At 48.1% G+C, this 23,755-nt stretch overlaps 1 long non-coding RNA gene across 3 annotated transcripts in view; it reads left to right on the top strand.

Annotated features, from left to right (window-relative positions):
* Window positions 1–7,471, top strand: part of LOC109455113 (uncharacterized) — a 69,373-nt gene extending 61,902 nt beyond the window's left edge. The window contains exons 5-6 of one of the 3 annotated variants that reach the window (XR_012497580.1): window positions 865–1,173; window positions 6,888–7,471. This is a non-coding gene — a long non-coding RNA (uncharacterized LOC109455113). Of the gene's footprint in view, window positions 1–864 lie in introns of all 3 variants that reach the window. The other 2 variants (XR_012497576.1, XR_012497579.1) reach the window with 2 other exon arrangements.
* Window positions 7,472–23,755: the final 16,284 nt, after the last annotated feature.

Raw genomic sequence — 23,755 nt, forward strand, 5'->3', positions numbered from 1 at the left:
CCACGCCCTGGAGCCCAAATCTTACCAAACCTTCCCCAGAGCTTTGTCTTGGGAGGTGGCTGCCTGAGTCTTGCTAATATCAAGGGGACTGTTGCCCATTTTTGAATAGCTAAAGATTTTAAATTCAAATTCAGCAAAGAGGCATTATCCCCAAGGCCCTTGTGCTGGCATTCTCCTCGGCCGTGCAGCCTCTGTTTGATTTGTAAGCTTCGTGGCTACACTGTCACACAGAAAGCCACCCCATCACAAACCCATCCAGAAGGCACAAGCTGCAGACTGACTTGGTTTGGTGCACTGGTTTCTAATTATTTTTAAGCTGTTTATCCCTTTCTTCAAATGAAATCTTATGTGGAAACTCAATTGATATAGAAGAGGAACAAATATCTCTAATGTGTAACAGGAACAGAAATTAACCCATGTGTGAATATCCCCAATCTCCTCCCATCCCATGCTTCTTGCTTTCTAGACAGCCCTTCAAGTGCTCTGCTCTGTGTGTGCAGTTGCTGTAGCCGGTGACAGAAAGAAAAATAGAAGAAACCCAAAAACCTGCTTGCTCGTCATCCCTACAACTCCCCACCCCTTCGTCCAGAACCCCAGAACACAATGGGAAAGTTTCTAGTTGGTGGTGAGGTGGGTTCAAATCCCAGCCTAGCGCTCGCTAGCTGGGTGATCAGGTCAAGTTTCTTCACCTCTCTGAGCTTCCATTTAGTCACCTATAAAACAAGAAAAAGAATCATGTTCGCCTATCTCTCTGCATTGCCAGGGGGACAGACCGGATTTGTGAATGTGAAAACAAACACTGAAGGGCTGTCCTGTCCTGGGAATCAGAAAAACACCTTGTTGAGTTTTGTGTCTTTTTTCCAGGGTTACAAGTGGCAGAAGCAGATCCTCCATTAACGGTTGATGTGGTCAAGTCCTGGACAATCCAAACTGGTTATGTTGTTTTGCTTGGGAGAAAAAAGAGTCCAGCATTTTCTTTCTCTGCTCTGTGGAGCAGACCTGCTTTGTGTTCTGCTCCGAACATTTGGTTCTCTGAGTCTAAAACCACCCTGAGTTTTCAAACTGTTCCTGTTCTGATTTTGTCTGTGAAACCTGTCTCTGCAGACAAGCAATTTTAGCCACTGGGGCTGCAGCTTGGAGGCCCCTCAGGGGCTTTGCTGGGATTCAAAACAGGTTAGGGGGCACCCGACCACCACCAGCCACACTTTTAGGTTCTGCCCAAGTGTCCCCCTCCCCTGGATGCCCTTCCATGATGCCACCCTTTCCAGGCGAGGTGACAGACAGCAAGGAGGCAAAGGGCCCTCACTGTGCAGAGGGGGCTTGTGGAGAAATTGGTGTCCTGGGACCCCTGTAACGGGCCTGGCTTAGTTCTCATCCCACTCACAGCGAAGGGGGCTGGGAGAGGGGTCCCACAGAATGGACCTGGAGCCCTATACTGCCTAAAACCTGGGTGAGGGACACCGGTGGAGCCAAATGAAAGCCATGTGCTTTGACAGTTTGGAAGGGAAAACCCCCACAGGGAATCAGTGACTGCCAGAGTCTCCTGCCACCAGCCCCTATACAAGTCTCCTTCTACATGGCAGCTCGTTATATCTTCAACTGACTCTGTAAGGCAAGGGCGATCGTCCCCTTCAATCGATGGGGAAACTGAGGCTCTGAGGAGTTCCTAAGACCCACAGATGTGGCAGAGCCGGGATGCCTGGAAGAGCCTATTGTTTAGTGAAGTGGGGGAGACATGGGGCAGGGGGGTTCCCAGGAGCCATGTGTCTCACAGAGGTCAAGGTGAACGGCACCAGTTGGCTCAGTGGACTAGCAGGGAGCACCATCCATGCAGCCAGCCATGGCGTTGAGGACCTACTGGGCGTGCGCTGTGGGCTGACATGGGGGCAGAGATGAGGAAGAGCAGGCTCCGTCCTCAGGAAGAGCACCACCCACAGGATAGCACAGGCCATGGGAGGAAGCGTCAGGCAGTGTGGACAGCACGTTTCCAGAGAAGTGTGAGGAGGGCTGTGGGCAAGAGGAGCTGCCAGGGCATCGGCAAGGCCATTGGAGCCCAGGCGTGAGAAGCACGGGAAGGAGGAGGGCTGGGGCTGGGCAGCAAAGCTCGAGCCCACAGAAAGACTGGGTGCACCGTGCGTTGTTACTGAGCTCCCCACTTGTCTTGCTAGATGGGAGGTTTCACGTTGCTTCTTTCTTCCTTCAGGTGTGACCTCGGTCAGGGCACGGTCTTCCCGTTCATGCCACCACCATCACTCTAGGTGCCCAGGGCCCCCTCCTTCTGGCTGGGGGAAGGTTTACAAGTGTCCTAGTTGGACGCAAAGGTGCCCATCAGGGTGGGTTGGAAGAGGGCTTGGCAATCCCTGGGCACTAGTGGATGCCACTCCACATGGAATGCTTGGTCAGCGACCTCTGACCCCGTCTCGGTGGGGGTCCACACAGATAATCATGGGAAGGGAACTCAGTGTTCTTGTGGCTTCTTTGAGGCCCCTGACACTGGTGGCAAGCCTCTCTGCTCCAGGGTGACTCACAGCATCTCCTCAGTAGCTCTTTCACCTTCCTGTTTATTCTCATCTGTAGGGTGGAGCCTCACTCTACAAGGATATATCCCAAAGCAGTTAAGAGCCAGGACTGCTGGCTTCGAGTCCCAGCTCTGAACTGGCTATTCAACGTTAGGCAAGTGACTTAACCTCTGCCCCAGTTTCCTCATCTGTATAGTAATAGGACCTGCCTTATAGGCTTGCTATGAGGATTAGGTGCTAAAGCACAGGCTTTTTCTGGAACCCCACACTGTCCTCTGGGTGATAAAAGTCATAGATACTGGACTCAGGGAATTCTCGGTGTAGGTGGGACGCAGATGAAGTAAAGGGTCAGAGAGGAGAGCAGTCCTGTTGGAGCTTTAAAACCTAAAGTCTAGGATGGAGAAGATGCGAAAGGAGGAAAAAGTGATAGGTCCAGCGCCTAACCCAGCACCGGGGCAAACAACAGGACTGGGCAGGAGGGAGGAGCTGGAAAGGTCCAGGAGGAGAGTACTGGGCAGGCAAAAGCCGGGAGGCAGGAAGCATGAGCTGGCACACGGCAGAGCACAGACTGGGTAGATATTGAGGGTGGGTCCATGCAGGGGCCAACACGTGTGGCTACCTGTGCCAGGGCCCACGTCGGGGACTCACATGGAAGACCTTGTGCACCCCTCACCCTGTGAGTCCTATGATTCTCTGCATTTTATAGATGAGGAAACAAAGCCAGCTGAGGAGGGACTCCTTGCTCAAGATCACTCAGTAAGGGGTGCCTCTGCGTGTGAAGTCATCTGTCTGCAGAGTGGGCTGTCTTCCCCATCCCCCACACTGTCACCCAGGCAATGGGAGAAGAGTCATGGAGAGTGAAGGGGAAGCTGGTTCAGGGCCAGGGGGAGGGCTTGGAGAGCTCCAGAAGGGCGTTTCAGCTGCTCCATTCTTCTTTTTTTTTCACTGGGGAATATTGTGGAACAGTGTATTTTTCCAGGACCCACCCGCTCCAAGTCAAGTCGTTGTCTTTCAATCTAGTTGTGGAGGGCGCAACTCAGCTCCAAGTCCAGTCGCCATTTTCAATCTAGTTGCGGGGGTTGCAGCTCAATGGCCCATGCGGGAATTGAACCGGCAACCCTGTTATTAAGAGCTGGCACTCTAACCAAAGGAGCCATCTGGCCACCCCCAGCTCCATCTTTCTTGGGGAAGGCCAGCCACCAACAGGGACCTCACACATTTGGAGTGTCCACAAATCATCACCAACATGGAAACCCAGATTCTTAGCCCTAGGTTTTTAAATCCTGGTTTTATGCTCTAAGACTTTGTCAGGGGTTGAAGTCTACATGGTTGCTCTATTCAGCTATCTGGGCTCTTGCCTCCCAGGAGGGAAATTTCTCATGCACCCGTTTTCTCATCTGTACAGCTCACTGCCAGCACGTCAGGTGCCATCCTGTTGATTCCAGTATAATCAAGGCTTGACCATATTCCAAACGTCCACTCTCTCTTCCTTGTTGGGCCCACAGTTTTTTACAGCAGCAATTCTCAACACTGGGTGCCAATGAAAATTAACCAGGGAGCTTTAAAACTTCCTGGTGCCCTGGCCTTTTCTGGTCTGTGTGAAGGGCTCGGGGGGGAGGCATTTTCAAAGCTCCCCAAGGTTGAGAAGCACTGATTTAGAGGAACCTGCTAGAATAGTCATGGACTGTCTCAGCACAGCCTGGGTTGAGGGGTTTTTTTGTTTTGTTTTTTTCCACTCACATAAGCATAATCCACCCTATTAAAGTCCACAAAACACAAATCAAATGGTTCCTGCTGGCCAGAGAAGGGGGCTTTGGAAAACAGAGCCGAGCCTCATGGATTCGTGTCCTGCCGGGAGCTCTAGCAGTGTCTGTGCCAGGTCAGCCATTGTGACTTCAGAGTCACCCTGTACTGGCATTATTCCTACACGCCATCTCACCCATGATATCCAGAGCCCCACTGAGGCTTTTATTGTCTGTTTTATATTGTCGAACAGGAGCCTTAGATGCTTGTGGTCATAATTTTGAAATATTAAATTACGCTGAGCATTAAGGGCTATGTTTTCTGTTAGAAGACAGGTTAATTGCAGCTCTTCATCTTTAATTTTGAAATTTAAGCTGGTTTCCCATTTAACTCTAATTGGTAGTGTTCCGACAGCCCTCCCTGACCTCAGAAGCCTTTGATATGGTTTAGAAATCCTTTTATGGAAGCCCCTTTTTCTTTTCACCCTGCGCATTTAATAGATTTGTATTTCCTCAGTCATCTTTCCTTCTTTGGAGATATTTCAAAATCGTGCCATGTGTCTGTGGGGGGAAAAATACCTCCTCTCCAGCAAATGTTTTTTTTTACGGGGATCGGCAAAAGAAGATTAATTGGCCCCATTCACACACACCTCTTACTCAGTGTTTTCCATTTTCATAGGGAGATTTTTAATCCTTTCTTCTGCAGCCAGGTTGGATTTGTCTATAAATGCTCGTGCTCTTAAAGTGATGTTTCTAGAATGGACCTTAAGAGAGCATCTACTCCAATTACTCTACTGTACAGATAATAATATCACCATAATAATGCTTTATGTGTCAGGGGAGAGCACTCATTGTGAGGAGAAGGGTGGGGGTGGTAATGAGCCCCTCATCCCCAGAGGTGTTCAAGCACAGTTTGGAAGCAGCTTGTCAAGGATATTTTAGAGGCAAATACAGCATAAGAGCTAAGAGGTTTTAGAGGTAGAAAGTCTTGGGTTTAAATTCCTGCCACTTACCAGTCCTGTGGCTTTGGGTGGCTTATGAACCATTTTTAGCCTCTGTTTCCTAGTCTATAAGATGGAGTTAATAACAATAACATAATAACATAAACTTACAGTAGAACTGAGTGAAATAACACCTGGCCCTTCACAATTGCTTAATAAATGAGTTACTAGTAGTAAATTTATAGATGGCAGCCGGGCTTCAGAAGGGGGGGGAGGGGGGGAATAGGGAATAAATCAACATAAAGCCCTGTCAGTTATCTTCAATCCCCAGACCTCGAGCGCCCATTAGAGTGGACAAAGTGCTTTCACACCTGCTGTCCTCACAGCAGCTCTTCAATACAACAATCCTACTGTCACAACCGTCCTTTACCAGGAAGAAATAACAGTGTGGGGACATGGAGGCTCAGAAAGGTGAAGCGACTACTCTGAGGTCACACAGCACAGAACTAGAGCCACTGGGCTCCAAATTCATACACACCCCTCTCTTTCTGCTGCTTCCATGAAACCGTTTCGGTTCCATTGTCCTCCTGCTTTATCATAAGGATATTTCTTAATATTCCAGGACTTTCCTTAGCTGGATGGCTGTGCTCCTGGTCTGCCCAGATTCTGTGTAGGGCTGGTGCTTGCCAGTTCAAATCCACGATTTGGAGCCCTTTCTTTTGTTCCCAAGTATGTAGGGCAATCAAGCAGTCCGATAATAATATATAAAGCTGGATACTCATAATACTCTTGTTTTATTGTGTCCCTCTTACAATTTTAATTTGATGCAAGGAGCATTGTCACCCTGCACTCATTACATGGCATGTTAACCTCTTTTAAAAACCCCTTTTCCAGCAACAATAGAAGACGCTTTACCACTAGCAAAGTTATTTGGGGAAGAAGATCTGCTCAATGGGTTTTCCTAGCATCATTAGGGCCTGAGCTGACCCCACCGTCTTCTCTCCCAATCTAGTCTCCTCTGTCGTGGTTTAACAATAGAAAGTACAGGAGGTCATTTATACGTGGCCATGGACGCACCTGTGTGAGGGGCTGCCACCTGTTCTCATCATTGCTCAGCTCCCAAGAGAGACCTCTTGGCAGACGGGCCCTGTGTCGTCAGGCTTTTGCACCAGTGTTATGCCAGCAGGAATCTTTAAGGTTTATAATCCTAAGAGATTCAATCAGAGGAAAGAAGGGAACAGATCAGGTATGGGGGTGGGTGGAGGACGAGCAGCAGAAATCCCCTCTCCTTAGAGAATCATACACTCCAAGAGCTGGGCAGGGGAAGCTTGAACACGTGTCAGACCAGGTTACTATTGGGAGCAGGACCCCATCTAAAGACACGGAAATCCGCTGACTCTCTCCTCCGCCCCCGCCTCCCCATGCACCTTTTATTTTCCCTCCTCACACCAAAGAGGACAAGTCTATCGGTCTGATCTGGTGCTAACCTGTGTCTAACCAGCCCTTCCAGCTCCCTAAGGCAGGGCTCCAAGAGCTCCTCGGGGTGAGGGGTGAGGGTGAGGAGTTCCACTTGTCTCTAAGCTGGGCAGCCCTACTTTTCTTTTTCAAATAGATTCCATGCGTACTTTCAAGTGAAGGGGTGCTGAGCCCTGCGTCCTGATGCTGTCCTCCCTCTTGTTTTGCAGGTCAGGAAAGCAAGGTCCAGAGAAGGACAGGGTCTTGTTCCAGGCGTGTGGCTGCGTCGGAACCAGAATCCATCTGTAATGTCACTGCAGCACGCTGTCTCAGTTGCAGTCGCCCTGTGACACCACCACCATCATGCAAACATCCTTCCACTGAGACTGTGTTTCCTGTGTTCTCACAACGTACCAGAAACTTGTGCTACACGGTACACATGCTCTCGTGTAATCCGAACAACAATCCCCATAGGTGGCCATTACTGTCCCCATTCTACGGATGAGGCCACTGGGCTTGGAGAGGAGAGGCTCTTGCACAAGGTCAGCCGGGGATGGCGGGGATGGAGCAGGGGTTGAACCCAGGCCACCGCTGTGCTCCACCGCCTCTGCCCTTTGACCTTATGCTTTACTGCCGGGAACCAATCACCTGCAGCCTCCGTTTACTTCTCTCCAAAACTAAATGCTTATTCTTCTCCACACTCATTTACACTTCAGGTTCAAGATAAAGGAATCTAAACGTTCTTGGAAACATCAAAGGTGATATAAAAAGGCACAACTCCGTACTAATGCCATTATAAAATGTAGACCAATTATTGGGTGTGTGGCCTTTTCTTTTTTCTTTTTTTCTTAAATGTTATAAAAATTCTGCCAGAAAAAAAGGATCTTTGCACTGACAATGTATAAGGCATTATGGATTGGAAGACACTGTTCATTCAAAAACTTTTTTTTCTTGCAAGCTTTTTTGGGCTGAGCACTGTGTCATGTACTAGGGATTCAGAGAGAAATAAAACCAGTGCGAGCCCTCAAGGTGCTGGAGTCTTTCAGGGAAAACCAAGAGACAAAACATCAATTATATTCCACTGAAGAAAGTACTAGACAGAGGAATGGTCTGGAGGCCCTTGTAAGGGGGGTCATAAGGGGTCAAAGAGTCCTGACCCAGTGTGCCAGCCGAGAAGGCAGGCTCTGGTCTCGATTGTCTTGGATTCAAATCTTGGCTCTTCACTTACACACTTACTGTGTGTCCTTAGGCAGGTTTCTTGACCTCTCTGTGCCTGAGTTCCCCCCACTGTAAAATGGGAATTATACAAAACAATAATAGGGTCCAACCTCAAAGGATTGCTATAAATATTTCATGAGCCAGGGAATCTTTGGAAATCTGATGAAGCCTGTAGACTTCTGGGAATATCATGTTCCAATGCATATAATAAAAATATATAGGATTACAGAGTATACTAATTACATTAAAAATAGTATCAAAATATTAAAAACACAAATTGATAATTTAGCAATACATGTGCTTCTTTATTAAGGCATTAAATACTGAGATCTGGTGGCAGGTCTAATAAGCACCATAACTTGGAAGTGGTGATAAACGTAAATGGTCTTTCGAGGCTTCTGCAACTACATGATGTGATAGGAATTTAGCGGTTATTTCTATCAGTGACATACAACTAAAGGAAATGCCCAATTTCAGTTAAGATCAGTGAACACAAAGATGTCATTTTCCCCTTTCAAGTTCTCTGAACCCCTGAATTCTATCCAGAGGACACACTGGGGGGGCCCAGTGAACCCAGGAGGCTACATCCTGCCCCAGAGACACCCTCTGATGAAGGGAGGAGGGCATGATGCTGAGGGGTTGGCAGGAGGAGCTGTGGGGTGCGCCTGGGGGGCCGGGGAGAGCTGCGAGATCTGAGCAGCTGCGCTGCATGGTGCCCTGGAATCCAGTTATGCTGATTGAAGATTAATTGACATCCCAGGACTCAGCTTGGGCAGTTTCTAAAACTCATGCACTATCTTCCCCTTGTAATAAACCTGTGTGATGGTTAAGAGAGGGCTGTGCTGAAATTCGAATCTCAACTCCACCATCCACTCTGTGTATGGAAGAGGTTCTTGCCTTCACGGTATCTCAGTTTCCTCCTCTATAAGATGGGAATAATAGCCTCCTAAGACTGTTACAATTCAAAGAGAGGTGCAGCAAGGTGTGTTTCTACAGCATAGTTCGCGGTGTAAATGCCATCAGGTTGGAAAACTGGAATGAGCCATTTCTGGGCAGTGTAGCCTCAAGGTTCAGAGTACAGGCTGTGGCACAAAACCACTCGAGTTTGTATCCCAGTCCTGCCACTAGCCGGCTGTATATACATGTTGCTTAACCTCTCTGGGCCTCAGCATCTTCCTCTGTAGAACGGGGCAAATAATAACATCAACCTCACAGTGTTGTTGCCAAGACTAAATGAATGAATGTATGTAACGCACTTAGAACAGTCGCTGGCGTGTGTTAAACGCTCATCTGTTAGTCTCACTATCGTTAGATTGATAGTTATTGCCCAGTGAGTGAACCCAGCACCCACACTTTATTTCCCAAACTCCAATAATCTTCATCAAGAGTCCAGGAAGGGACTTAACACAGTTGTTTATTTTATGAAATAATTTACCTGCTGGAGCAATTGTCACGGATCTGAGACTGGGCTGCATACTCACGATGTGTTTGGAGCAGGGGAAGGACCAGATACACAGTGCCTGTTACATGCCATTACATTATTTCATCCTTGCAGTGGTCTTCCCAGAGAGGTACCGTTATCCCCTTTCACTGATGAGCAAATGGGTGCTCACAGAGGCAAGATTGGCCCAAGTTTGCAGGCCCACTAAGCGACAGAGCTAGGACTTAAACCTAAGTCTGTCCGACCCCCAGGAGCCTCAGTCACAAGGAATATATCCTGCTGAACCAGAGGGTGGGGTCTGCCGCTCTGAGGCCAGCCTTCTTCATCCCTACATCTCTGTCCAACCAGACCGATGGGAGCCAAGGCGTCTACTCTGTGCAAATGAGGAATGTGTGTTTACCTCTTGGGTACTGAGCTAGGCTTCCTGCTTGATGCCTCAATTTTTAATGCATAATGACCCTGCTGGAAAAGCAGGCCTATCCTTCCTCTCGGGCTGTGCAGTCCTCATTAGTTAAGGACATCAGACAGGAGTGCAGCAGCTGCTGGTAATTTTACCCCAGAGCAGCCATCATGGCACTGGCTCACGTGTCCACACGCTGCATCACTGGGACAAAAGCCTGATCCCGGGTTTGCCTCCGCTCCTCTTCTGGGGCAACTGGGAGTGAGAGAGAAGGGTCCTAGAAAAATGCAGGGTGTCCCTGAGCTTTGGGAAAGTCAGGCATTGACTCATTCATTCACCACTGCGTGCTGGGCACTGGAGATACAAAGATGAATGAGATGCAATTGCTTTATGCAAGAACTTCCACTTGGGGGGAGACACATATGTATATGTCTCTGTGATCTGGGACATAATTGAGGGGTTGCAAAAGGCTATGGGAGCTTCAATGAGGAAGTGACAAGTTCTCCTTGGGGTGAGGGGTGGAGAGATCCAGGGAAAACTTTCCAAAGAATGTACAGAAAGAAAAACAAGTAAGTGTTCCCCAGAGACTGGGAGCAGTCGAGGATGGAGGGGGAAGAGGACCAATACTTAGCTGTCACCTTCCTGTTGTAGGTAGGTTCTATGTCAGGAGCTTGACTTGCCGTGTCTCCCTTCACCTTCACAGCCATCCAATGGAGGCAGGCCTTAACATCCTCATTAACGGTGGAGGAACTGAGACTCAGTAAAGCTGAGAGACTTGTCCAAGGTCACACAGCTGGGAGTGAGTGGTGGGGCCAGGTTGCCACCCAAGCTGGCAGACTCCAGAGCTTGTGTGCTATTCACACTGAGCCCTGGCAAAGGAAACCCAGCAGCAAAGACCCAGAGGAGGGCAGGGGACTGGGGTGGTCAGAGAAGGAAATGGGTATAGAAGTTCACCAGGAGCCAGAGGACAAAGGCCTTGAATGCAAACCCAAGAGAATGTTCTGCGTTGCTGTGGTAGATTGTTATAGCAACAGCCCCTGATGGATCACCTCTCCCTATATCCACATCCATGCAGTGTGGATTGTCACACCTTTGTTTAAGAGATGGAGTCCATATCCCCACCCCTTGAATCTGGATTGACCTGTGATGGCTTGGATCCTGCGAGAGTCGCAGGTCTCAGCCCTTAAGAGATGTGCAGTCTCCCATTGCAATCTCCCCCTAACCTGAGACTCCCTGTAAGGAAGCTGGGCCAGGCTGCTTGAGGAGAGAGGGACACCCCTTCCTCTGGCCGTCTCAACCCATTCAACTGAAGCACCAGACACGTACCTGAGCCCGTCATGGATCTTTGTCCCAAACTGCCATTTGTATGTAGCCAAACCAGAGTGACTCAAAATGACCCCTTGTGGAGCAGCTGTGCTCAGCCCAGATTGCAGACTCCTGAGCCAACAAATGGCTGTCATTTTTTTAAGTCACCAAGTTTTTGGGTGGCTTCTCACACAGCAGTCGTTACTGAAACAGTTGCCATTTGGAGTAAGTCTGTTACTGAATTCAATGCAATGACCTGAACCGCTCCCAGCCCAGTTATTCTGGAAACATCCCTTTCGGTGGAGGGCAAGCATGTGTGGGCCGGACCTGAATTCCGGGACCAATCACATCGCAATCACTGGGACAGCTGGGTTCTCCTTTGGAAGCTGGAACCAAACAGCCTCCCTCCTTAGTTGGTCCATTTGTCTTGCTGCCATTTCTCTTCCCTTTCTCCTTCCATCACTGACGGTGGACGCAGCTGCCAAAATAAACTAGGGCAGGCCACACAGCCAGAAAACACCAACTGCCTGGATGTCTTTGTCTCTTTGCTTCTCTTCGGGTGACATACTTTTCTTTTTATTCGTGTGGCATCTTCCCACTGGGGACCTGGGTCACTGGGGAATGGAGACTGTCTCAAAGACACCAGCTGAGCCCTTCATGCATCCCAGGCAGTGTGTATTTTATTGTGATTATGCAGTGATCATTACTGACGGATTCTGAACTGTATGCCTGAGACGTTTACATCCATTTCCTTTAATCCGTACAACGCTGCTACAGAATGGGTGCCATGACCCCATTTCACACAGGGGAATTCTGAGGCCCAGAAGGGCTACGTGACTTGTTCGTAGGTGGCAAAGCCAGACTTTGGACCCAGCTCCAGAGCGGGAGCTGTTTTCATGCTACATGCCGTTTCCTTCCCAAGCAAAGAAAAATCTGGCAACCAGGAGTCCAGGTGATAGGGGTGTCACCTAGGACGGGTGGGACATGCAATAAGGGCTCTGTATTGCCAAAGATGATTCTTTTCACCAAATTGGTAACCAAAGGGTCCCACACTTAACTCTGCGGTGTTGAGCTGCAGCAGAGAATTTGGTGCAGCCTGGCTTGCTCCACTCTTCTCACCACCAATCCCCACTCTCACACAAGCATTTCAGGAGGAGTTCCTTGCACTGCTGTCTGTCTTTAGGGACTACCCCTGGTAGGAAGGATGTGGAAGGAGTATGAGCAAGGGGCATCCTGCCTGGGGCAGACCTCAGCAGACACCCCGCTTCCCAGGTCTGAGAGAGGAACCCAGAGCTCTCGAAATAGCTGTGGCTGCAGGGACCACCTCTCATGGGGAGGCACTGGGGGCCAGGCTCTCCACCTGCCTGGGGCTGAATCACCCAACAGGCAAATGAAATCCAGGCTTTGGGTACCAGCAAAAGATGAGGACACCTGCAAAATACTTTTTTTTATATTTAAAAACAGAAAAAAGATGGAAATAGACCTCAAAAGGGAACATGAGAACTTAGTTTAACATTTTCATACCTACTTACAGACCTGTTCGTACTGTCGTTATTGGAATTACGAGAAAGGAGGCAGCGTTATCATCTCAGCATGGGGCCGTTAAACTGGACCTCAGTTTCCCCACCCACACAGCAAAACAGTTGTACTCATTTGTGTTTCCGAATCTGGCTGGGTATCAGGCCCACCTGGGCAACTGGGGTCCCAATTTGGGGACCAGTGCCTTGGTAATTCTGAGTGAGGGAGCTGGGCCCAGGCACCCACCTGTATTTTAACAAATGCCTCATGGTGATTCTTCTGACAAGGGCCGATCTATAAAACATGGATTTGAGAATGACTATCACACAGCCCTGGTTTCCTCAGGGCTGAGAGGTTTCTCAGAATGTGAGACTTTCTGTGTTAAAAACAGGAAAGTGCCAGATCAATCAGGATGAGATGGTCATCTTAACTGGACGAGCTGACCACTCTCTAGCTTGAATTTGCTATGAATCTGCAATGACAATCATACACGATAAAGCCTTGTCCCTGAGAGCCGCTGAAGTTGCAATGTCTTGTTTCTAAGGACTCTAAAGTGAGATAAGAAGCGTCCCTAATTCGAGGCAGTGTGAGGTCTCTTGAGTAGTATCTCCACTGAAGTCCACAGACTGAAACCCTTAAGGTCAGAAATCTTCGATTCCAACACACCGTCTTCTATCCATGCTCCCACATCTCCTCCAGCACTGTCTCCTGAGATGTATTGAGTTTTCACTGACATCTCCATGCGCAAGGGGTCACGGGGATAGATAACAAACTTTGTGGACCCCCTTTATCTCTCTTTGATTTTTAATTTTGCCTTCTGAGAAAGTGTGAAGGTACATTATCTCATTTAATCCTCACAACAACGCTGGGAATGGGATATATTTTTATCTTATAAATAACAAATCTAAGACCGAAATCCCTCCCCTAGGTAGTCACAAAATTAGATCGGGATCCACAGCTTCGCCGCCGAGTAACACAATAAACCTCCCCTTGCCAAGCTCCAGGGAGAGGCAATGGTTGTAAGGACACGTGTGAAATAAGAGGAAGGCTTTCGAATCCAAGAACGGGAACTATAAAATGATGGGGCCACACAGAACCACTTGCTGCTGACGTTATTTAAGTCTTCTAGGTCAGCACTATTGAATAGAAATATAACGCATGCAACGGAAGTAATTTTACGTTGTCTGGTGGCCATATTTTTAAAAACTCAAACCAAGCATGTGAAATTGACTTGATAGCATATTTTATTCACCCCAATATATCCCAAAATATTATCATTTGAGAAAACAATCAATATGAAACTAATGAGGTATTTTTCATTCTATACTTTTTGTACAGAGTCTTGGGAATCTAGCATTCATGTTACTCTTAAGATATAAAAGTTAAGGTCTGAGTTAAGAACTAGGAGTTAAGATATGAGTAACTCAACTTGCCTCCTTGCAAGTGCTCAATAGCTTCAAAGGTGAGTGGCTTTTGCGATGGACGACAGCACTCTAAGCCTTTAGTTCTTTCTCATCTACTGGATCTGTCCAATTCTGAAAAGGCTGTATTAAAAATCTTCAACTTATATTGTATTTGGGGGGGCAATTCTCCTTTCATCTCTAATACTTTTTGCCCTTTCGTTGCTATGTTGTTTGCTACATACATGTTTATGACTATAATAGTCTCTATACACTAGGTCCTATATCATTATATGACGTAACTTAACCTCTTTGTACTGATTCATGCTTTTAGTCTTCAATTCTACTTTGTCTACAAGGCACATTGTCTCACCTTCTTGCTTGCTTGTTTTTGTTTGCTTGGTTTTGCACTTGCCTGCTCTCGTGTACCTTCCTTCTGAGGCTCTTCCATTCACATGATTCAGCTACTCTCAGTCTGCTTCTTTTTATGGATCTGTTTCTCCTTTCATGATGAACTGGCATTTTCACCTTGTCCTCTCTTTTTTCTACCTTGAGGTAGTTGCTTACTTATGGGTTCTGCTGCCTTATAACTTTGGCTCTGAAAACTCAGATCCCCCTCCTGGCTCTGCCTCTGCATTATTTGCATCATACCCTTGTCTGGGGCAAATGTTAAAGACACTGGTTCCCCGGTTCCCTGGCCCCTTTCCTTGGAGCTTCTGTTCTCATGGGCAGGGCTCAGGAATCTATATTTTAGCAACCATCCTAAGTGATTCTTGTGACCCAGCAATTGGGGCCTGTGCGTCCCCCAAGTCACTTTCCTTCCACCTGATAGAAAAGTCTGCCTGGCATCAAATCAGACTGGCTGAGGATCTGAGTAACACTAAGGGGCAAAGAAGGGTGATCCTACTATGTTAGATGGTTTCAATTAGTTCCACTGCTCAGTGACTTAGAACCAAAGGTGACAGATGTGTGTTTCCTAATAAAATCCCTACATGTACAAATGTCCTTTAACCCAGGGCCCACCCATCTCTGCTTAAGAGTTGTTTTGTTTTTAAAATTTCAATATTGGCTTTTTTTCTTTTAGAAGTGGGAGGCAATAAGGTTCTGTTTGCTAAAGAAATGGAGGAGAATGTTTCTAGTTCTCTTTAATTGAAATGATCTTATATGCAATCAACAAAAAATTAAACCTCAAATGCGCCTCTGCAGAATTGAGGCTTAAGATAGAAGGCGATGATCCGTTTCATTGTCTAAAGCTGTAAGCATCTGTCATGTGTGGAAGGTTCAATACAGGAGCTACCAGGGTGGAGAGAGGGGCTCGCTTCCCTCAGTTCTTTCTTCCCTCCTTCCTTCTGCTTGTGCTCTATTTCCTCTCACTTGTGATAGAGGGGAGAAGCCAAAGGTGAGTAGAATGGAGGCAGTGAGGTGTGTACCAAGAATGGCCAGAACTAGTATACAAGCCACCACTTTAGTTCTTTGGGTCTTAAGAAATTCTTGCAGGTCCCAGGTCCTCGCCTCCCATTCCTCTGGGCATGGCCTACTCAGCAGCTCTACTTCCAGGCTGAGTGTGTGTGACATGAAGAGAAGGCACTGTGGCCCCTCACATCTGGTGGAGATGCTGGATAGCATAGAACTATCCATATGACTCCATATGAGCTGAGGGAGACAGTGTGAGGTGAGGATGTGGGTGGTTGCCTTTTCAAGGATTTGCTCTAATAGGTGCCATCAGCATCAACAATTCCTCTCTCTCATCTAGACCAGGGTTGACAAACTTACAGAAATAAAGTTTTATTGGAACACAGTTATGCCCATTTGGTTTTGCATTGTCTATGGCTCATATGTCAGGCATTTGGGGGCCTACATTTTAAGTTCTTAGGTACTTTGGAAAGCAGACAAAGATCCCTGTAGTGGAATATTTTTCTTACAGCAGAACTTCTACCTCCAAAGTGTGGACACGAGCTTAGTTGTGTCACCAGAGACCACATGATTCTCAAGCACAAATATTTACTTCCAAGGTCCCAGAAAACCCAGTGAGGAACTAAGTACCTCCATTCGCTGACAGATACAGGTGTCCAAGTAGAGTCATTACACTGGCCCCTGTGTCTCAGGGTCTTGGGGTCCAGGGGATATAAAGTCCTCTCCAGCTTCAGACAAAGGGGTACCACGGTAGGGGAAGGGGCTCCAACATGCCTTTTCTCAGCCCCCCGGAGCCTGGAGGGGCCTGTGGTGCCCAGGAGTGTGGGTCTACCATGGGGTAGAGGGCTGGCCTCTCTCCTTCTGTAATCCTCTTGTGTTAGTTTCCCAGGGCTGCCTTCACAAATTACATAACTTGGGTGGCTTTAAACAACAAGAATTTATTCTTTCACAGATCTGTAGGCTAACAGTGCAAAATTGGGTGTAGGAAGGATTGGTTCCTTCCAGAGACTCTGAGGGGATTCCATCCCATGTCTCTGTGCTAGCTTCCGGTAGTTCCCAGCAATCCGTGACTTTCCTTAGCTTGTAGACGCAACACTCCAATCTCTGCCCGCATCTTCACACGGTGTCCCCCTGTGTGTGTGTCTCCACTTCACTTCTGATAAGGACACCAGTTAGATTGGATTAGTATGACCTCATCTTAACAAATTACATCTGCAAACACCTTATTTCCAAAGGTCACATTCTGAGGTTCTGGGGTGGCATGAATTTTGGGGGGGACACTATTCAATCCGATACACCTGTATTGGCAGTTTGGGGGGGCAATTTAGCCCCAGGGCAAATGGAGAGCAATTCTTCACTTTCAACAGCTCCATTTATTCTGCTCCATCCCATCCTGGCTTGGGAACCAGCTGGCATTTTAAAATGCAGCCCACGCTGTAGTGTGGCCCGAGGAGACTGAAAACCAGTTGGAGACTGTATCTGCAATACTTCTGTCTTTGGATGTCTGTGATTTTTTTTTTTTTTTTAAATCACGTTAGTAATCCAGCTCCAATTAATAACATTTGCAAAAATGGTCATTTAAGAAAAAGCCACAGGAAAGCCTTGGTAGATCCTATACCCATATGTCAATGGTAGACTCTTCCAACTGGAGCCAGAATGAGCATCAAGGGCCTCAGGGAAACCCACTTGCCTTCTGCCCACTGATCCCAGGCTGTCACCAAGGAGGGAGTGGAACAAACAGGATGTTTCCAATGGAATGTGCAGACTGCAAAACTGGGCCTGGAGTTTTAGAAAACTTTTCACTCCTGGAGGTAAATGCCTTCAGGGGTGGGAAGGGGCACTTAAGATTCCGCCTCTTCTTGCCCCATCTAGCAGAGATGGTAGGCACGCTGCCCAGATCCTCTGGGGTGATTTACCCCGTTTATGTGAGGGGAGAGGAGCTGGAAGGGAACGCTGTGCTTCAGTGTGCTTTACTTTCCAATAGCCAGTCCTGTGACACTTTTTCCAGAGGGCCATCCTGCCCTCCACGTTTCTAGAGCCGCTGTGCTGCAAGGGCCAGGAATTTACATCTTCCAGCCCCTCCCTTAACTGCATAGTAACTAGTGACTCTGGGTCAGGGGTAAGAAAGCTCCAGCATCCTTACCTCAGGGCATAACTTAAAGCCCAGGGCTCACCTGTGATGCCAGCTGAGCCGCCCTCCATGGGAAAACAGGACCACATCCTTGCTTGCCTGTTCGTCTGGGAGCACTTTCTTGATGAAACCCTTGCACAGGAATCCTCGAGTTGGGTCTGCATCTGGGGGCCCTGGCTTAAGACACCTCCTTCTGGAATATCATTTGAGCGCCACCCGCAGGCAGACCTTTTGTATCAGTAACACTGGCAGCCAAGGACTGAGAACCCCGTAATCTCTTCCTCATTGCCTCTGCTGTGCCCCAAATCCCACCATTTGAGATTTGTTCCCTTGGAATGTATCCCGCAATCCCCTTAAGATGGAGTTGCGCCTAGGGGATCAGCTTTATCACTGGCATTAATCCTGCTCCTGGGAATGGGGTTTCCCAGGAAATCAGAAGCCTTTTCCTGCTGCAGCTGCTAGCGCACCAGTCGGCTGGGCTCATTCTGCTGGAGTGAGGCCTGGACAAAATGAGGAAGGCAGAAAGCGGAGCCTTTCCCATAGCCTGCCTCACACCACAGTCCCCGCTCCTTTCTCCTTCCTCCACCCCATCCGGAGGGCTTATCTCAGCTGCATGAAGGCAAATCCACTCAAGGTTTAAAATAATGGTGATGCTCATAATGGAAATGATGATAAGGTGTTATTATTTTTAAGGTATTATTGTTCCAGAGGAGGTTTCATTTTAAATGGGATTTTTGGAACATCAGAAATGACCATGGGACCCAAGGGAAAGCTTGAATGGTGGAATGCAGGCACTGTGACCCCCGGATGAGATGAGTTTAGAATCCTGCCCTGTCCCCTTCCAATTATAGCCAGGGCACACAATGCTGCACTTTGGCACAAATTAGGAAAAGATGTTCCCCCTCTGGGTGGGTAAATTAGAAAATGCCACCTCCTGAGGGCAGATACAGCTTCAAGGGTACACAGATTGGCAGGTGAGTGCAGGCTGGATTTCAGCCTCACTTATTCCTGCCAAGTACCTTTGTGCAATCCACAGACTGCCCAGCCATACAAGGCAGCCCCTAGGACCCTGGCTGGTACTAATAGTAATGGCCAGCGTTTAGTTTACTCTATGCCATCTCTGTGCTAAATAGGTTGCTTTCTCTATCTTATTTAGCCTCCCATCAATTCTATGAGGTAAATACAATCGGCATCATGCCCATTTTACAGATGAAAAAGCTGAGGCTCAAAGAACTTCAGTAATCACCTCAAGTCACACAGCAACTAGTGCAAGGTCCGGGGCTTGAGCTCCTATAATCAGGTGCCACAAGAACACCTCCCACTCTGGATACTTTGGAAAGGAGAGGTGGCAAAGGGCAATGAATCCTTGTCAGCAAATTAAATTAGCAAATTGGGGAAAGCATCTTGGCTTCTGGGGGACTGTGCCATGAGGCAGGGTGGGCCAGTGGGCAGAGCATTGGCCTGTGGGCCAAGAAACCCAGGTTAGACTTTTAAGTCTGCCATTAGTACTAGCTGCGTCTCCCTGGCAAGTCACTCAACAGTCTGGCCTCAACAGCCTCGTTTATGAAAATAAGGGTGGAGGAGGCAAGTCTACAAAAATCCTCTTAGGCTCTCCCTGATTGCCATTCCCTCCACCACCACTGGTAGTGACTGCAGAGGGGCAATGAGGCAGTTGGGCCTCTTGGTCCCCAGGGTGCTGAATGCGAGAAGGGCAGGGCCCCTACGTCCTCAGCCCAGGCTGGAATCTATGCTCCCAGCCTTCCTCACGGCCATTTCCATCCTGACTTGGGTCTACAGCTGCAGTCCTGAGCAGATCCAACAGAGCCATTTATCAAACACATACAATTAAGGCCACGGTTGCCAGGATCTATTCCAGGAGTGGAGCAGAGCCTGGGGGCTAGGAGGGGAGGGCGAGCTCTGAGCTGAGCTGAGCATGATTAAGGAGGGGCTTGAAGAGAAGCCCTGCGAGCAGCTCATGGAGCACTAACCGTGCAGGTGGTCCTACGTGCATTAGCACTGCAGACCCCATGAGCTCGTTACCCCGTTCTACAGATGGGGCGAGTGATGCACAGAGAGCTCACATGTGTACAACCCGACCGAGGCCACATTGAGGGTGGAGCTAGCATTTAAGCCCAGGTGGTCTAGTTTAGGGGATATGCCCTAAACCATGCTGGGGTAACAGGATACCAAAATAGACATCCTGAGTGAGCACCGGCCTGGGAGACACTAGAGTGAGGCCAGTCTCCATGGGAAGATCTTACAAAAGGCAAATTGTGAGAACTGGTTGCATGATTCTTGGGCTCCTGAGACAGACCAGGGGTATAAAAATGGGAGTGGAGAAATGGAAGTTTATGGAGATTTCTTAGGAGAGTCAGTGAGACTGTTGAAGACGGAACCTCCCACACTTCCTGGGCCACCATCCGGGGCTGCAGACCACTCCCTCCCACCCACCCCTGGTCAGGGAGGTGCCTTCCCTCTAAGGCCCCTCTCTTTGCCTTCTCCCCTCACTGGTGTGTGTGTCCCAGGAACAGGCATGCATGAGGCTGGAAAGGAGAAATGTAGACAGCCGTGTATGTGCATGTGTGTGTCCCCAGGGTGCATATTGGATGCTGGGGGGTTGCCCAGATCCCCCTTCCAGGACCCCAGCTCATCCCCCAGTTACCAGGAAGGTTGGCTATAGAGAAAGCCACCTCACCCAAATAGTCCCCCGCTCCCTGCACTCAGTGACTGGTCCACACAGGGATACGAAGGCCCAGCCCCCCCCCACCAATTCCAGCCATTTCTGAAGGGCCACCCCAGCTTCCGAGCTCCCTGGGGGATTAGCTGAGGACTCAGTTGTGATTGCATCACAGCTCGACTCCTTCTGCTTCGTCCTCTCCCTTTGCAGGGGCTGCTCCCAAAAGCTCTTCCCAGTAACTCTTCTGCATGCAAGTTGCCATCTCAGACTCTATTTCCCAGGAATCTGACCCAAGATAGGGGCGTGTGTGTGAGGTGGGAACACATGCGGTTGTGTATGAATGTGAGTGTGTGAGCATATGGATGAGGGCTAATATTTGAACACATGAGAGGAGTATTGTGTGTGTGTGTGTGTGTGCCCGCACGCACGTGTGCACGCATATGGTGAGTGTATTCCTGCACCTCTGTAGTCTTGGGGGAGATGACATTTGGGGCTGCAAAAGGTCCAGCTGCCTGGTTCCCCAGGTGCTGTTTTCCTCTTACTAATTGACCTGTGTGACACTGAGAGGAAATGATCTTGTCTGCCTCAGTGAATGTCCACAGAGCCCTGCAAAGTGGCCCAGGGAGATTCTGCCCCCTCCTCCTGCTCCTCTCTCATCCCCCCCTTGCCCGACCAAGAATCATCCATTACCGTGGAGAAAGTCCCCATGGAAACCAGAGGCTGTATCTGGACAGAAGAGGGGAGACACTCTGGGCTCCTGTGGTCCAGTCTCCCACTTGGACCAGGCTACTCCAACTGGCCTCTGCTCGTTCACCCCAGTGATATGCAGCCCATGTTGTCCAGTTACCCACAGACAAGCCCACCTGTGAGAACACCCCTCCCCTGACTAACCCCAAATCGGCTGCCCTGTTACTTCTACCTACTGGTCTCAGCTCCTCCTGTTGTCCCAGGTCAATCCCTAGACGTCGTTCCAAGGCAGCCAAGTTGTCTCTGCTCAGCCTTCTCTCCTGTCCCACATTTCATCATTCCTCACATGGTGACACTAGGTCCTGGTGCTCCATCTGGGCCTCCCTTCTGGACACTCTGTGCCTATAAAGTGTGGGGTCCAGATGTGAACCCCCAGCACCAGATGTGGCTGGCCAGGGCAGGCAGCAGATGGGAAGGTAGTCCCTCACACCCGCTGGGCCCCCATTACGTACGGAACCTTCACCTGAGCCCAGTGTTTTAGTAGCCACATCGTGTTGTTTGTGCTTCCATAGAGCTGAGGGAGCAGATAAAAATGGCCAGATTATTTCAGGTGGAGTTCTGCCAAGCTGGCCCCATCCACCCACCCTGGGCTTGTTCCTGGGTTATTGATTTTTTTTTTTTATCTGAAATTGCCTGGCTTTATATTGATTACTGTTAAATTTCTTCTTGTTGATTTTGGCCCCACATCCCACTTGGGAAGAGAACTTTGGCTTATAAATCACCTGTATCAAAATAACTTGTGCTTTCGAGGTTTGGATGAACACATCTTCCGTGTCTTCATCCTAGTCTCTGGCAAAACTGTTGGACAGGTTGGAGGTGGGGCACTGCAAGTAAGTCCCCTCTCCCAATTCATTCCCCTCCACACCAATTTGCAGGGCAGGGGCTGTTCAAACCACCACAAACCTGCCCTGCAACCTCGGATCTACTAATCTAGCCATCCTATGAAAAGGAGGGAAATGTTTAATTAGGGGAAACTTGACTTTGATGAGCCCAGTCTGGCATTGGACCATGCCACATTCTTTTCCAGATGCTCCAGACTATCCATAGCATCTTTCCTGTATAGAATAACCAAACAATTTTCAGCTAGTCTGTGCTGTTTCTTTTGTGATCAGAATCCATCTTCCACATTCCCTGCTTTTGGTAAACCAAGGAGGCTTTGCCCCTCACCCATCTCCTTGCCGTTTTCTCATTCACCCTGACTCTTAGACATCCCACAGCATCTTAGGAATCTTTCCTGTATAGAATAACCAAATAATTTTTCAACAAAAGGAGGAAAGTTTGAGAGTGTATTAGTTATCAGTTGCTGTGCAACAAATTGCCCTAAAACTTAGCAGCTTGTTTGTTCTTTGTTAAACAACAAACATTGATTATCTCCATTTCTGTGGGTGAGGCATTTGGGAATGGCTTACCTGGGAGGTTCTGGATTAGGGTCTCTCATGAAGTTGCACATAGGATGTTGACCAGGCCGCCGTCATCTAAAGACTTGCCTGGCTGGAGGAGCCATTTTCAAGATGGCTGACATGGCTGTTGGCAGGAGGCCCACACTATATAGGCTTGTCTGTAGGGCTACTTGACTTTCTTCATGATGTGGCAGCAGGCTTTTCACGTGAGTGATCCAAGAAAGAGCAAGGAGGAGGCCACAGTACCTTCAATTACATAGTCCTAAAAGTGGCACACTGCCACTTCTGCCATATTGTATTCATTAGAAGCAAGTCACTAAGTGAAACCCACACTCAAGAGGAGGAGAACTGGGCCCCACCTTTTGAAGGAAAAAGTGTCAAAAAATGCATTGGCAGATTTTAAAGTCATCATAGGGAGTGAAAGAGGTGCTGTCTAATTACACGGATTTGAACCAGGACTGTCCTGTGCCAAGTCCATTGGGTCCTCCAACTCTTTTACAGTCTCTCAAACATTTGCACCAGGAGCTACGGTTAAAAATCAGCCAAGACCTTCTTCACATATACATGTATAACTGAAACAGAATTTCACAAAACGACATTTGACCTTACCATATGCATTTGTAGGGGAGGAAAAAGTTTTCTTAGACCTTCTTAGGGTCCCTGGCTGGGTCTGAAAATTAAGCTGACCAAAACAGATTAATAGGAGGAAAGCATACAAATTTATTTAATATAAATGTTATGTGACATGGGAGCCTTCATAAGGAAATGGAGACTCAGAGAAAGTTAGACATGTGTATTTTTGTGCGAGGTGTGATGAAAAGTGGACAGTAGTGAGGGCTATTATGGGTTAAGGAGTGGGACGTAATTGTAGTAAACTGGGGGACACTTAGCAAGTTCTGTTTGTTGGATTCTTCTTGGTTCCCCTTTGTCTTTGGAGATAAAGACGTTTCTTTCCTCTGGGTATATGGACGGGCACCTCTCACGTGAGGGTTTTATGAGCTGCCTCAGGGAAGAAGGGGGTCGGGGCTCGGAGTGACTTTCCTACTTGTGCCATTTTCTTAAACTCTTTCAGCTAAAAATATGCAATATGCCACCGTGCCATACTTTGGGGAGTGTGTCTTGAAACCCATCACATTGAAATCTAAAATACTAAAAATTCAATTTTATCCTATTTTATTCCGTTCTACTCTGTGAATTCTTAAAATATTGCTTGTAGCCAACTGAATTTATTTCACAATTCAGTAATGGTTAGGGACTCGGTGTGAAAAAACAAACCACTATTGTAGAGTGTGTTCTCTGTGGGCACTGAAGCTGCTTCCATTCTCCATCTGTTTTGGAGCTCTCCATAGGTCTGATCCAAGTTTCTTATCCCACTATTTTTTTTTTTTTAAATCTTTTAGACCCCTCCTCCCTCAACACACGCACACTTTTAATCTTTAGCTCTCTGG

Source organism: Rhinolophus sinicus, linkage group LG06, assembly GCF_036562045.2.
Source record: "Rhinolophus sinicus isolate RSC01 linkage group LG06, ASM3656204v1, whole genome shotgun sequence".
Taxonomy (NCBI): domain Eukaryota; kingdom Metazoa; phylum Chordata; class Mammalia; order Chiroptera; family Rhinolophidae; genus Rhinolophus; species Rhinolophus sinicus.